We start from the raw sequence: 14,897 nt of genomic DNA on the forward strand, positions 1-14,897 counted from the left end.
TATTGCTGGTTGGCAGTGGCAGTGTTTTGAATTGGCCTTAGTGGAAGAAATATTTTTACTGTCATCGATTGTGTGACTGATTAATGGAGGTGTATCATAGACACACACAACAATCTAGTAGTGCTGTTGCTTGTTTGCTACTTTTGTGCAACCACCAATAGCTAAAGGTGTCACTGTGTGTGTGTATTGGTTCTCTGTATGCCCTTTGGCCATTGTGGTATTACTGGCTACCAGTGGCTGTGTCAGTGATCCACTGATCTAAGTGATCTTTATCTCAGGAGTACCCCTCGTGGTAGGGTGGTTATTCCATTTGCAGTCAAAACTTTTGGCTCTGCTGCCGAGTGCCAGTCTTGTGAGAATTACCTTTGCATATTATATTATTAAGAACATAAGAAATTGCCATGCTGGGCAGACCAAGGGTCCATCAAGCCCAGCATCCTTTTTCCAAAAGAGGCCAAACCAGGCCTCAAGAACTTGGCAATTACCCAAACACTAAGAAGATCCCATGCTACTGATGCAATTAATAGCAGTGGCTATTCCCTAAGTAAACTTGATTAATAGCAGTTAATGGACGTCTCCTCCAAGAATGTATCCAAATCTTTTTTGAACCCAGCTACACTAACTGCACTAGTAACCACATCCTCTGGTTAATCAACCAAACATGCCATTGATATTTGGAAAGACATTTGGAAGGACATTTGTAACCCCAATATTTAAAAAGGGCTCCAGGGGCGATCCGGGAAACTACAGACCGGTTAGCCTGACTTCAGTGCCAGGAAAAATAGTGGAAAGTGTTCTAAACATCAAAATCACAGAACATATAGAAAGACATGGTTTAATGGAACAAAGTCAGCATGGCTTTACCCAGGGCAAGTCTTGCCTCACAAATCTGCTTCACTTTTTTAAAGGAGTTAATAAACATGTGATAAAGGTGAACCGGTAGATATAGTATACTTGGATTTTCAGAAGGCGTTTGACAAAGTTCCTCATGAGAGGCTTCTAGGAAAAGTAAAAAGTCATGGGATAGGTGGCAATGTCCTTTCGTGGATTGCAAACTGGCTAAAAGACAGGAAACAGAGAGTAGGATTAAATGGGCAATTTTCTCAGTGGAAGGGAGTGGACAGTGGAGTGCCTCAGGGATCTGTATTGGGACCCTTACTGTTCAATATATTTATAAATGATCTGGAAAGAAATACGACGAGTGAGATAATCAAATTTGCAGATGACACAAAATTGTTCAGAGTAGTTAAATCACAAGCAGATTGTGATAAATTGCAGGAAGACCTTGTGAGACTGGAAAATTGGGCATCCAAATGGCAGATGAAATTTAATGTGGATAAGTGCAAGGTGATGCATATAGGGAAAAATAACCCTTGCTATAATTACACAATGTTGGTTTCCATATTAGGTGCTACAACCCAAGAAAGAGATCTAGGTGTCATAGTGGATAACACATTGAAATCGTCGGTGCAGTGTGCTGCGGCAGTCAAAAAAGCAAACAGAATGTTGGGAATTATTAGAAAAGGAATGATGAATAAAACGGAAAATGTCATAATGCCTCTGTATCGCTCCATTGTGAGACCGCACTTTGAATACTGTGTACAATTCTGGTCGCCGCATCTCAAAAAAGATATAATTGCGATGGAGAAGGTGCAGAGAAGGGCTACCAAAATGATAAGGGGAATGGAACAACTCCCCTATGAGGAAAGACTAAAGAGGTTAGGACTTTTCAGCTTGGAGAAGAGACGACTGAGGGGGGATATGATAGAGGTGTTTAAAATCATGAGAGGTCTAGAACGGGTAGATGTGAATCGGTTATTTACTCTTTCGGATAGTAGAAAGACTAGGAGGCACTCCATGAAGTTAGCATGGGGCACATTTAAAACTAATCGGAGAAAGTTCTTTTTTACTCAACGCACAATTAAACTCTGGCATTTGTTGCCAGAGAATGTGGTTCGTGCAGTTATTATAGCTGTGTTTAAAAAAGGATTGGATAAGTTCTTGGAGGAGAAGTCCATTACCTGCTATTAAGTTCACTTAGAGAATAGCCACTGCCATTAGCAATGGTTACATGGAATAGACTTAGTTTTTGGGTACTTGCCAGGTTCTTATGGCCTGGATTGGCCACTGTTGGAAACAGGATGCTGGGCTTGATGGACCCTTAGTATGACCCAGTATGGCATTTTCTTATGTTCTTATGTTCTTATAGTACTGGCAGTGACTGGCAGGTGTTAGAATATGGTAGGAGGAAGAGTTCTGGTACTGATAGTGGCAGTGGCAGTAGTAAGAAAAAATCAGCAACTAGCAGCAGTGATATGGGCATCAGGAAGATCTGCCCCCCAGCCCCTAGCAATAAACTGCAATTATTTGAGAAGGGGAATAGTGATAATCTTAATACTTCTGAGGGTGTAGAAGATCAAGATTTCTTGCAGGCCCATATCAGTAGCAAGAAAGGAGGAAAGCTTGAGCAACATGAAGTAAAGGCCAAATCTGTGCAGCACACTTTATTCTTTGACCAAAGATCAGTGCTAGATAAAGTCTTGCAAGCACATGATTATTCAGATGTTGATGATGATGACTATGAAGATGATGCTGATGATGAATCTGATGTGGCTAACTGAATCTCAGGTGAATTTTCTGCTAGCAAGGTGAAGGAAATTGAGAAAGGGTGTGAGGGTTAACTGTTAGATTTCCGAGGAGAAGAAAGAGACCAACGGCAATGTAGTTGCAGATGGCAGCCAGAATACAAAAGCAAGTGCATCACCCCTATACATTTGATCATCAACCAGTGAGGAATATTACTATTACTACTACTTAGGGATGTGAATCGTTTTTTGATGATTTAAAATATCGTCTGATATTTTTTAAATCGTCATTAATCGTTAAAGAGTGCGATACAATAGAAATTCCACCGATTTATCGTGAAAAAATCGTTAATCAGGTTAGTGCACACTAACGGGAGTTAGGACACAACCTAAAAACCCACCCGACCCTTTAAAACTGCTCCCTTAGCCTCCACTACCCTCCCGACCCCCCCCCCAAAAAAATGTTTTAAAATTACCTGGTGGTCTAGCGGGGGTCCCGGGAGCGTTCTCTCGTGCTCGGGCTGTTGGCCGATAAACAAAAAACCCACCCTGACCCTTTAAAACTGCTCCCTTAGCCTCCACCACCCTCCCGACCCCCCAAAAAACATTTTAAAATTACCTGGTGGTCCAGTGGGACCCGGGAGCGATCTCCCGCTCTCGGGCCATCGGCTGCCACTAATAAAAATGGCGCCGATGGCCCTTTGCCCTTACCATGTGACAGGGTAACCGTGCCATTGGCCGGCCCCTGTCACATGGTAGGAGCACTGGACGGCTGGTGGCATTTTTAAAGATGGCGCCGACCGTCCACTGGATGGCCCGCGCCATTTTTAAAGATGGCACCAGCCGTCCACTGGATGGCCCGCACCATTTTTAAAGATGGCACCGGCCATCCAGTGCTCCTACCATGTGACAGGGGCCGGCCAATGGCACGGTTACCCTGTCGCATGGTAAGGGCAAAGGGCCATCAGCGCCATTTTTATTAGAGGCAGCCGATGGGCCGAGAGCAGGAGATCACTCCCGGGGCCCACTGGACCACCAGGTCATTTTAAAATGTTTTTGGGGGGGTCGGGAGGGAGTTGGAGGCTAAGGGAGCGGTTTTAAAGGGTCAGGGTGGATTTTTTGTTTATCGGCCGACAGCCCGAGCATGAGAGAACGCTCCCGGGACCCCCGCTGGACCACCAGGTAATTTTAAAACGTTTTTGAGGGGGTCGGGAGGGTGGTGGAGTCTAAGGGAGCGGTTTTAAAGGGTCGGGATGGGTTTTTTGTTTATTGGATTGGGCACAGCCGATAAAAAAAAAAACCGATTGGGCCGGACGAAAAAAAAATGCACGATTTGAATCGGAACTGGAACCAAACTGATTTCAGTTCCAATTCACATCTCTACTACTACTGCTACTATTACTACTTGTACTACTAACACTAGTGTCCTGCCCCATACAGTAAATAAGCTGCAAGTACTAGAAAGAAATCTCAGATTTGGAGGCATTTTCATGTTCTGGCTGATCAGAGGTTTGCTGAATGTATCCATTGTAAAAATATTGTGAGCAGGGATAGGATAGTTTAGACATCTGTCTAACAGCAACATGAAATACTCTGCTGCCTCCCAACTTATCCCCATCAAGAAAATTGGGGCCTGTCATAGTCTGCTACCTCCTTACTTATCCCAATCAACAAAACCGGTACCTGTCACACTCTGCTGCCTCATAAGAACACAAAAACATAAGAAATGCCATACTGGGTCATACTAAGGGTTCATCAAGCCCAGATTCCTATTTTTTACATTGGCCAATCCAAGTCACAAGTACCTGGCAAGTATCCAAACAATAAATAGATCCCATGCTAAAATGCCTGCAATAAGTATTGGCTATTCCCTATTGATTAATAACATCTTCTGAATTTATATTCCAGAAACATATCCAAATTTTTTTAAACCCAGCTACACTAACTGTGATAACCACTTCTGCTGGCAATGATTCCAGAGCTTAATTGTGCATTTAGTGAAAAAAAAGGGTCTCCCATTTGTTTGAAATGTGCTAATTGCTAACTTCATAGAGTGCCCCCTAGTACTTGTATTATCTAAAAGAGTAAATAACCCATTCACATTTACCCATTCAAGTCATTCCATGATTTTATAAATCTCTATCATATCCACACTCAGCCATCTCATCTCCAAACTGAGCAGTCCTAACCTCTTAAGCCTTTCCCCATAGGAGAGCCATTCAATGTAATTTATTATTTTGGTCACCCTTCTCTGTACTTTCTTCAGTACAATTATATCTTTTTTGAGATGTGGCAACCAACATTGCACACAATATTCAAGGTGCGGTCTCACAATGGAGCCATAATGACATCCTACATTTTATTTGCCATTCCCTTCCTAATAATTCCTAAAATTGTTCACTTTTTTGACCACCACAGCACATTAAGCCAATGATTTCAATGTAATATCAACTATGGCGCCCAGTTTTTTTCCTGGGTAGTAACTCCTAATATATAATCTAACATTGTGTAACTACAGCATGGGGTTTTTTTCTTATATTTATTTTATTTTATTTGAATTTCTTATATACCGGCATTCGCGATGGGAGTCACATCATGCTGGTTTACAAATAACAGGGTGTGATAAAAGGATAAATACTTTAAAAAACTTAGAACATTAACATGTGATAGAAGAATAAAGTAGCAGTTACAATAAAATAAAATATATGCATCACTTTGCACTTGTCCACATCATATTTCACCTGCATATGAATGCCTAATCTTCTAGATTTGCAAGGTCCTCCTTACTTGTCCCTATCATCTACACTGGGGCCTGTCACATTCTGCTGCCTTCTGACTTGCCCCATCAACAAAACTGGTGTATGTCACACCCTGATCCCTCCTGGCTTGTTCCAATCATCAAAACAGGGGCCTGTTGTTGCACGTTGCTGCCTCATAACTTATTCTTATCAAGAAAACTGAGGACTGTCACAGCCTGTTTCCTTCAGACTTGTTCCCATCAACAAAACTGAGGCCTGTCACACTCTGCTGCTTCCTGACCTGTCCCAATTGTAAATTCTGGGTCCTGTCATACCCTGCTTCCTTCTGAATTGTGCCCATCAACAAAACTGGGACATCACACTTTTTTGCTTCCTAACCTCTCCTCATCAATAAAACTGGGGTATATCATACCCTGCTGCCTCCTGACTACTCCCTATCATCTACACTGGGGCTTGTCACAGCCTGCTGGCTTCTGATTTGTCCCCATCAACAAAACTTGAGCCTGTCACACTCTTCTGCCTCCTGATTTTCCCCATCAAAAAACTGGGGTCTGTCACATTCTCCTGCCTCCTATCTTGTCCACTTCAACTCTACTGGGATCTGACTCAGCTTATTTCATTTTGATATGTCCCCATCAAGAAAATTGGGGCTTGTCACACCTTGCTGCTTTCTGACTTGTCCCCATCAACAAATGGGGCCCTATCATGCTCTCTTACCTTCAAGCTTGTCCCCATAATCTACACCGGGGCCTGTCATACTCTGATGCCTGCTGACTTGTCTCATTCAACAAAATTGTGGCCTGTCACATTCTGCTATCTGCTAATTTGTCCTCATCAACAAAACAGGGGCCTGTAACACCCTGCTGCCTCCTGTCTTGTCCCAATCAACAAAACTGTGGTCTGACATATGCTGCTGCCTCCTGACTTTGCTCATCAACAGAACTGGGGCTTGTCACACCCTACTGGCCTCCTGACTTGTCCCAATCAAACAAAGTTGGGGTTTGTCACACTCTGCTTCCTCCTTTGTCCTTATCAACAAAACTGGGACCTGTCACACTCCGCTGCCTTCTGACTAGTCCCAATCAAGAAAATTCTAGCCTGTCACACTCTGCTGCCTCCTAACTTGTCCCCATCATGAACACTGGGGAATGACTCAGCTTACTACCTCCTGATATATCATCAAGAAAACTGGGGTCTGTCACTCCCTGCTGTCTCCTGATATATCCCTATCAACAAATCTTGGGCATTTGACACTCTGTTGCCTCCTGACCTGTCCCCAGCAAGAAAACTGGGGTCTGTTAAACTCTGCTGTCTCCCAACATGCTCCTATCAACTACAAAGTGGTATGACTTAGCTTACTTCCTCCTGACTTGTCCCCATCAACAAAACCGGGGCCTGCCACACTCTGCTGCTTCCTGACTTGTACTTAGCAACAACACTGGGGCCTATCACATTCTGATGCCTCCTCTCTTGTTCTCATCAACTACAGTGTGGAATGACTCAACTTATTTCCTCCTGCCTTGTCCTCAGCAACAAAACGTGGGCCTTTCATATCCTTCTAACTCCTGACTTGTCCCAGTGAACAAAAATATGGCCTGTCATATTCTGCTGCCTCCTGACTTGGCACCATCAACTACACTTGAGTCTGGCTCAACTTACTTCCCCCTGACTTGTCCCCATTAAGAAAACTGGGGCCTGTCATTCCCTGCTGTTTCCTGACTTATCCCCATCAACAAAACAGTGACCTATCACACTCTGCTGCCTTCTGAATTGTCTCCATCAACAAAACTGAAGCTTATCACACCCTGCTGCCTCATGTCTTGTCCCCATCAACAAAACTGGGGCCTGTCACACTCAGTTGCCTCCTGACTTGTCTCACTCAACAAAATTGGGGACCTATCACACTCTGCCTCCCTATCAACAAAACTGGGGTCTGTCATACCCTGCTGCCTCCTGACATGTTCCTATCAACAACAATTGGGCCTGTCATACTCTGCTGCCTCCTGACTTTCCCCCTCAACTACACTGGGATCTTACTTAGCATATTTCCTCCCGACATGTATCCATCAAGAAAACTGGGGCCTGTCACACCCTGCTGTATCCTGACTTGTCCCCATCAACAAGACAGTGGCCTGCCACACTCTGCTGCTTCCTGAATTGTTCCTATCAATGAAACTGAGGCTTATCACTCCCTACTGCATCCTTATTTATCACCATCATCAAAACTGGTACCTGTCACACTCTACTGCCTCCCGACTTACCCCATCAACAAACTTGGGACTGTCATACTCTGCTGTCCCCTAAATTTTCCCCATCAACTACTCTGGAGCAGGACCCAGCCTGCTGCCTGCTGTCATGTTCCAAATGACTGCGCAGGGCTCTGACCAATCCTTCTACCTCCTGTGACATCCCCAATGACAACACTGGGGTCTGACTAATTGTGATGTCTCCGGTCACATTCTCAAGAATAACACTGTTATCTGACCAATCCTGCTACCTCCTTTCATGTCTCCTATGAAAACACTGGGGCCTGTCTCATGCTGCTGCCTCCTGTCATGTCCCCAGTAATAACACTGTGGTCTGAAACATCTTGCTGCTTCCTGTCACATCCCCAACAAAAACAATGGAGGCTGACCAGACCTGCTGCCTTCTGTGATTTCTCTAATGACAACACTGGGGAGAGACCAATCTTTCTTCCTCCTGACAAGTCCCCTATGACAACTCTGGGGCTTACCTCAGCCTTCAGCCACCTCTCATGTCCCCAATGACAACACTGGTATCTGACCAATCCTGCTGCCTCCTGACATGCCCCCTATGATAATATTAGGATCTGACTCAGCCTGCTTCTCCTGACATATCCCCAACAACACTGGAGTCTGACCAATCCTGCTGTCTCTTATCATGTCCTTTATGACAATACTAGTGCATTACATCACTAGGGTTTGACCAATCCTACTGTTTTCTGACATGTCCCCTACAACATCACTGAGGCCTGACTCAGCCTGCTGCCTCCTGTCATATTCCCAATGACTGTTGTGTCCATTGGTCTTAGACGGCTTCAACCTCTGTGCCTCACCTTTCTTCCTTCTCTCTCCTCAAGCCTTGGGAAGATGGCTGCTCTCTTCGGTGTCCCTGGATTGGCAACAGTGACGGTGTTTGCCATGATTTTCCTGAGGGCCTCCTAGGGTGCGCGCCCGCATGCATGCCACCCACGTCTTTATCCATGTCATGGTGGGAACCTCGGGGGCATCCCCTCCAAGTGACGTCATCACATCCTGGTATTTATCCTGCCCTTCGTTTGCTATCAATCTGCTCTACCACTTCCCAGCTGCCGCAGGAAGCTCTCTCTGCCCTTCGGGGTATTTCTTCACTAACCTGGGTACCTGCTCCTCAGGGGCCCTTCTGCTTTATTTCAGGTACCTATCTTGGGATACCAGGTACTCGCTTCTCGAGGGCCTGCTCTCCCTAATCTGGTGCCTGCCACTGAACAACTTCTGCCTGCCAGGACTTTCAACAATACAGCTTTCTACTTCAGTGAGTACTAACCCTTTCAGTCTGTCTCACCTTCAGCTCCAGCACTCTTTGTCTACATCTGGGACCTTTCCCTGCTATGCTGCGCTGCCTATCACCTACTCGAGTGTGAGACTGGTCTCCTCTGCTGAGGACCTCTAGACTACTTCTGCTGGGTTACCTTAACTGCTGCCCACTCCTCGGGCAGTACCATCAAGCTGTACAATAAATACAACTTCTCTGTGTCTGCGTGTATAGAGTCTAGCCTAGTAGTGCGGTTCCTCACAGGGCTCCTCCCTGTGGGAGTGGCCATCACCGCAGTACCCAAGAATCCACTCCAACACCTCATAACCATAACAGATTGCTAGCTCCATGGATTCGGCTGAGCTCACCGCTTTGCAGGCCATTCCGGGCCTGGCCCAGAATTCATTAGACAACGTGACTGTTGCCTTTAATCAGCTGCACGCACAGATGAATGCACCAGCTGCCGCAGGTAAAGATGTTATACCGCCAGAAGTGACGGTCAAGTCTATAGTGCCTCTCTCTACTCCGACACGCTTTGCGGGTGAAGTTTGGAAGTGTAGAGGATTTATTAACCAATGTTGCATGCCCTTTTCTCTGCATCTAACCAGTTCCCTACAGCGTATGCCAAGACCACCTATATCCTTTCATATCAGGATGGAAGAGTGCTGGCTTGGGCCTCACCACTGTGGGAGCACAATGACCCTATCCTGAATTATCTTGCCGGGTTTCTTGAACTGTTTAAGTCAGTGTTGACCCTGCCCGGTACTCGATAGCAGGGTCAGCTTTGGTTCATCTAAAACAAGGTAACAAACCTTTACCAGACTTCACCATTGAATTCAAGATGTTGGCTTCTAAATTACATTGGGACCCTAAGTGCCTGAAAACCCTATTTTTTGAACTCCCGGTTGAAAGATGAACTGGTGACTTGTGAAATGCCCGAGATCTTAGCAGAACTTATGAAGTTGTCAGCAAAGATTGATTGCCAAATTTGCGACAAAGTTCAAGAGGTCAAGAATCCCAGAAGACCACTCCAGGGAGAGATTTGTGTCAAGTCTGTACCCAGGCCTACACTCCCAGGGACATCTGCTGGCAAAGAAGAACCAATGCAATTGGGCCACAGTCAGTTGACTTCTAAAGAGAGACGATTCCGAAAGAGGTTGGGACTATGCATGTATTGTGGACAAGCTGGACATGCTGTACAAACATGCCCTATATGTCCGGGAAATTGGCAGACTTAAGTCCTATGGGAGGACTCTTCTTAGGTCTAACTGCGCCCTCTCCTCCACTCTCTCTTCTAGTATCTTTAATCTGCGGGCCTTTGGAATATCAGACCCTTGCCTTAGTAGACTCTGGGGCAAAGAGAAATTTCATTTTGAAGTGTCTAGTGGAACATTTGCGGATGTCTATCACTACTATGATGCCTCCATTAATATTGTCCTCTATTCATGGAGAGCCCTTACCGGGTGAAGTAACTCTGCTTACAGAACCAATGAGCTTGCGTACCGGTGCTCTTAATGCAGACTATTTCCTTCTTTGTGCTAGAGAAGGCCATGCACCCTTTGGTACTTGGCTACAGTGGCTGCAGAAACACATGCCATAATTCAACTGGACTACTTTGGAGCTTTCATGTTGGGTCCAGATTGTCATGGCAAATGCTTAATGGAAGACTCTCCAATACCATGCATGCCAACTACCCCATTGTTGCCTGGGTTGCTGCCTCAATATGCATCTTACCAAGATGTATTCTCAAAAGAAGCTGCTGATGTGTTACCTCCACACAGATCATAAGACTGTGCAATTAATTTGAAGCCAAATATGGAACCACCCAAAGGAGGGGTCTACCCCCTCTCCGTAGTGGAGAATAAGGTGATGTCAGAGTACATCCAGGAGAATCTCCAGAAAGGCTTCATAAGACCTTCTATGTGTCCTGCTGGCACAGGATTTTTCTTCGTGGGGAAAAAGGATGGTATGTTACATTCATGCATTGACTCCAGAGGTCTGAATGAGATCACCCTAAAGGACCGCTACCCTTTACCACTCATCTCGGAGCTATTTGATAGGTTACAGGGAGCCAATATATTCTCCAAGCTTGACATCAAAGGAGCGTATAATTTAGTTTGCATCCGCACTGGCGATGAATGGAAGATGGCTTTTAATACCCGGGATGGACACTTTGAATACCTGATGATGCCCTTCGGCTTCTGCAATGCCCCGGCTGTCTTCCAAAACATGATGAATGATATTCTGCATGATTTACTCTAACAATGTGTCGTTGTCTACTTAGACAACATCTTGATATTTTCTCAGTACCTGCAATCTCATCAGGAAGATGTCAAAAGAGTTCTGCAGAGACTTTGCGAGAACCGCTTGTATGCCAAATTGTCTAAATGTGAATTTCATAAAGAATCCGTGCCCTTCTTAGGTTACATTGTCTCAAACAATGGTTTCCAAATGGACCCTCAGAAGCTTGAGAGTATTCAAAAATGGCCAGAACCCAGGGGCCTAAAAGCTCTAAGACGATTTTTGGGATTTACCAATTACTATCGGACCTTTATTAAAAATTACTCTTCATTGACTGTTCCATTAACAGCAATGACTAAAAAGGGAGCCAACGCTGCTACTTGGTCTATGGAAGCTGTGACTGCATTCCAGAAGTTAAAAGATGCCTTTCAAAGCAAGCCATGTCTCCGCCTGTGATTTCTAATTGGTTCACTTGAGTATCTGAGGTCTTTTCCTCCATTCGAATCATTATAGCACTATTGTGTTACATTTGGAGATACACTTTGTTTCATTATTATATGCTTCATTTTGCCTTCTTTTGCACTTGCACATTTTTCACGGCATCCAATTGCCTCTTACTGGCACTAAAATCCTGGCTAAGGACACAAACACACACACACATACATAAAGGCATCTTTCATACTATTCTCCTCTTCTGCTGCCCTCCCACCCCCATAGCCCATGATTGCAAGAAGTGAAGCATAGTTTGCACTCAGTATGAAATGTATGAACCTTATCACCCCCTTCTACAAATCTTTGTTGTGGATAGCATTCTGGAAGCCCTGCCTCTGCATGCTTCCCCACTTCCTCAGTGAGAGGCAGTCACAGTATGAACCTCCAAGGGATTAGACTCGAGCATAATATCATAAAATATTTCTTCTTGTAATGGATGGTTGTATGCATGTAAAAGCCTTCTGGTGTACACGGTGATGCAAAAGCAGCAATGGAATTGTAGAAAGCATGGGATAAGTACAGCTCATCGCTAGTTGTGGAAAAAATTAAGGGGAAATTAGAGAATAACTGGAATTTAAGGCATTATACTGGGAATTAAAATTATGCGGAGTAGATGGGCCTTACTGTTACTTGCTATTATATTTTATGTTTTACAATGTTTTGTAATGTGTGCCCAAAGGAATCAGAAATGTATATGCTTCTGTTTTCAGAAACTGCTAAAGGAAATGTTAGAGTTAAGCTTAGTTATCTTTATGTATAAAACAGCACCTATTGTTCTTGCTGTCATTTTCATCTCTGGAAAGAGAGAATGTCTTATATAAATTCTTTATTCTAATTTGAAACTCCAGAATCTTATTACAGTAGGTTAGGTTTGCATTCATGTTCTCCAATGCAACCCTTTCAAAAGAAGTATCCAGTGCACTTGTTTTTTAGCACTGTTGGACTGTGTGCTCTTTAATCAAAAGGCTCATTCCTCTGATGCAGAAAGAACAAGATGTCAGTATATAGGGTTTTTAACTTTCATAGGGAATTAATCTATTTCATATGTCATAAAATCAATACTAAAATGATAGAATCTAAAAGCCCTATAATTATTCTTTACAAGTCTAGCAAACTGTGCAGTGAGCACATTTAACATATCTGTATCATATTGAATTTCTTCTCTCCTTTGATGTCACACAGTCAATGTCAACAATGTTAAATTTATAAGAATCCATTCAGTTTTGAGATGTGTGCAGAAAGAACCTGAACCCATGACATTTGCAATTGTTCATTTCTGCTGATATGTGCAATAGGTAAAACCACATAGTGAAAACACATTTGTTTAAAAGGAAAAAAAAAAATATAAAGTTCATAACAGATAAATCAGTTACACTAAATTAATGGAGGTAAGAAAATTACAAACACCTTCCATGCCATCATTCATAACAATGTCATGTCTGTTTTATCTATACTGTAGATACACTGATCGTTATACATATCCTGTAATGTTATTTTAAATATCCTAGATGCTCACTTATGAAGTTAAGCGCCATTGCTGATCATTGTCAGGCTAAGGACCTGTGTTTGATTCTCAGGTCAGGTCTTATGTTCCCTGGACAGGCTTGGAGGAAAGGGCGAGCTACAGCCATCCTGCAGTGGTGTCAACTAGTGGCTGAATAAAAGTTCCATGTCAGCTATATTCTGGAAGGAGCCCTAGTTTGTGGCCTCTGGATTGTCACTCCAAAGACTGAGCTGAGCTGAGCTGGGGAAGTTATGAAAAAAACAATGAAAACATCCTTGGATAGTTAGAAATGAAAGTTCAGAGTACAACAGCACAATAGAGGTGCTTTGGTTGAACTGAAAGTCCAGTGAAGATGGAGGAAACTGGTGAGGGGGGGGGGGGGGCGGGAAATAAAGAAGTGGGTTTATACTGTAAATCTGCACGGGGAAAAAGAGTCATGTCTACTCCTCAACTGCAGTCTACCCCATTGGATGTTTCCAACTTTTCCCCTGAGCCACAGAGTGAGTCTCTTTACTTGCTGTCAAGCATGCTGAGAAGGCCTGCATATCTGCTTTCACCCAGTGCCTGTTGGGGGGGGGGGGGGGCACTGAAGACAGCAGTCAAACCATATTGGACACTATGACTGAGGGGATTGCTGAAGCCATGCCAAACCCTAAGGTCAAGGAGGGCATTCCAGCCATTGCTGAAACTATGCTAACAAGGCCTGCTTCTATTCCAGGGTCATGCCAGACCCTGATCCCATTCCTTTCTCTGTGCTAGTCTTCCATACTGTGGCTTGCAACTTCACAAAAGCACTGATTTTTAAAAAGAATATGGCAAAGGCAATTGTAATCAAGGAAGGGGGAGGGGATTATGGCTGCTATCCCATCTCTCCATCTCTTGTTTTCAATCACTCACTCACTCACTCACTGGAATCCACTACAGCTTCCCTTCTATTCTCTCATCCCCTCCTCTTCCCCTCCCTTCTCTTACTCCCCTCTCTCACCCCCTTTCCCTGCACTTCCTTCTTCTCTCACTCTTCTCTCACCCATTCCCTTCTCTTACCCCTTTTCCCTTTCCTTTCACCTAAACTCCACTTCTTTAGATTTGTCCGCCTCTGCATGTAGGCAACCCCCCCCAAAAACAAACAAACAAACAAACAAACACCAACTTGTGGCTGAGAAACACCTCGAGCTGCAGACAGGAAAATCTGGTGATCCAGAAAGACTTGGTCTGCAGGCCATATCTGACCCACAGACCATAATTTGGAGACCCCAGTTTAAGGCATATGTTTGAGCATGCATTCCAGTCTGACATCATCCCATGCCAGCTCCATGACTGCATGATGCAGGTGACTGGACAGGCACTATTATTTTATTTGTATGTATCAGAGATTTGTAACATTGGGCCTCATTTTCCAAGCACTTTACCGCGTGCGATAAATTCGCAAATCGCGTTAACAGCTGTTAACGCGATTTGCGAATGCAAATTAGTAATTTGGCATGCAGGGGACGGAGTTGGGGCGGAGCATATGTAAAGCGGGAACCTGTTTATCGTGTGCGGCGAAACAACCCTCAAATTTGCGTTATGGACTGCACTACGGGCCAGAAAAGGATTATCGCCATCTCTCTCTCTCTCTCTCTCTCTGAGCCTATCGTGGCCCGCGATGATTGAAGTGCAAAAACCGGCAAATATCATGCACTGCGATGAAACACTGAAAGAATCATCGCACACTGGGAAAACATCACGTGCGGTGCTAATATTTTCGCGAATGGTGGAAACATCGCGTGCGGCGATGTTTCC

Source organism: Rhinatrema bivittatum, chromosome 2, assembly GCF_901001135.1.
Source record: "Rhinatrema bivittatum chromosome 2, aRhiBiv1.1, whole genome shotgun sequence".
In the NCBI taxonomy this organism is placed as follows: domain Eukaryota; kingdom Metazoa; phylum Chordata; class Amphibia; order Gymnophiona; family Rhinatrematidae; genus Rhinatrema; species Rhinatrema bivittatum.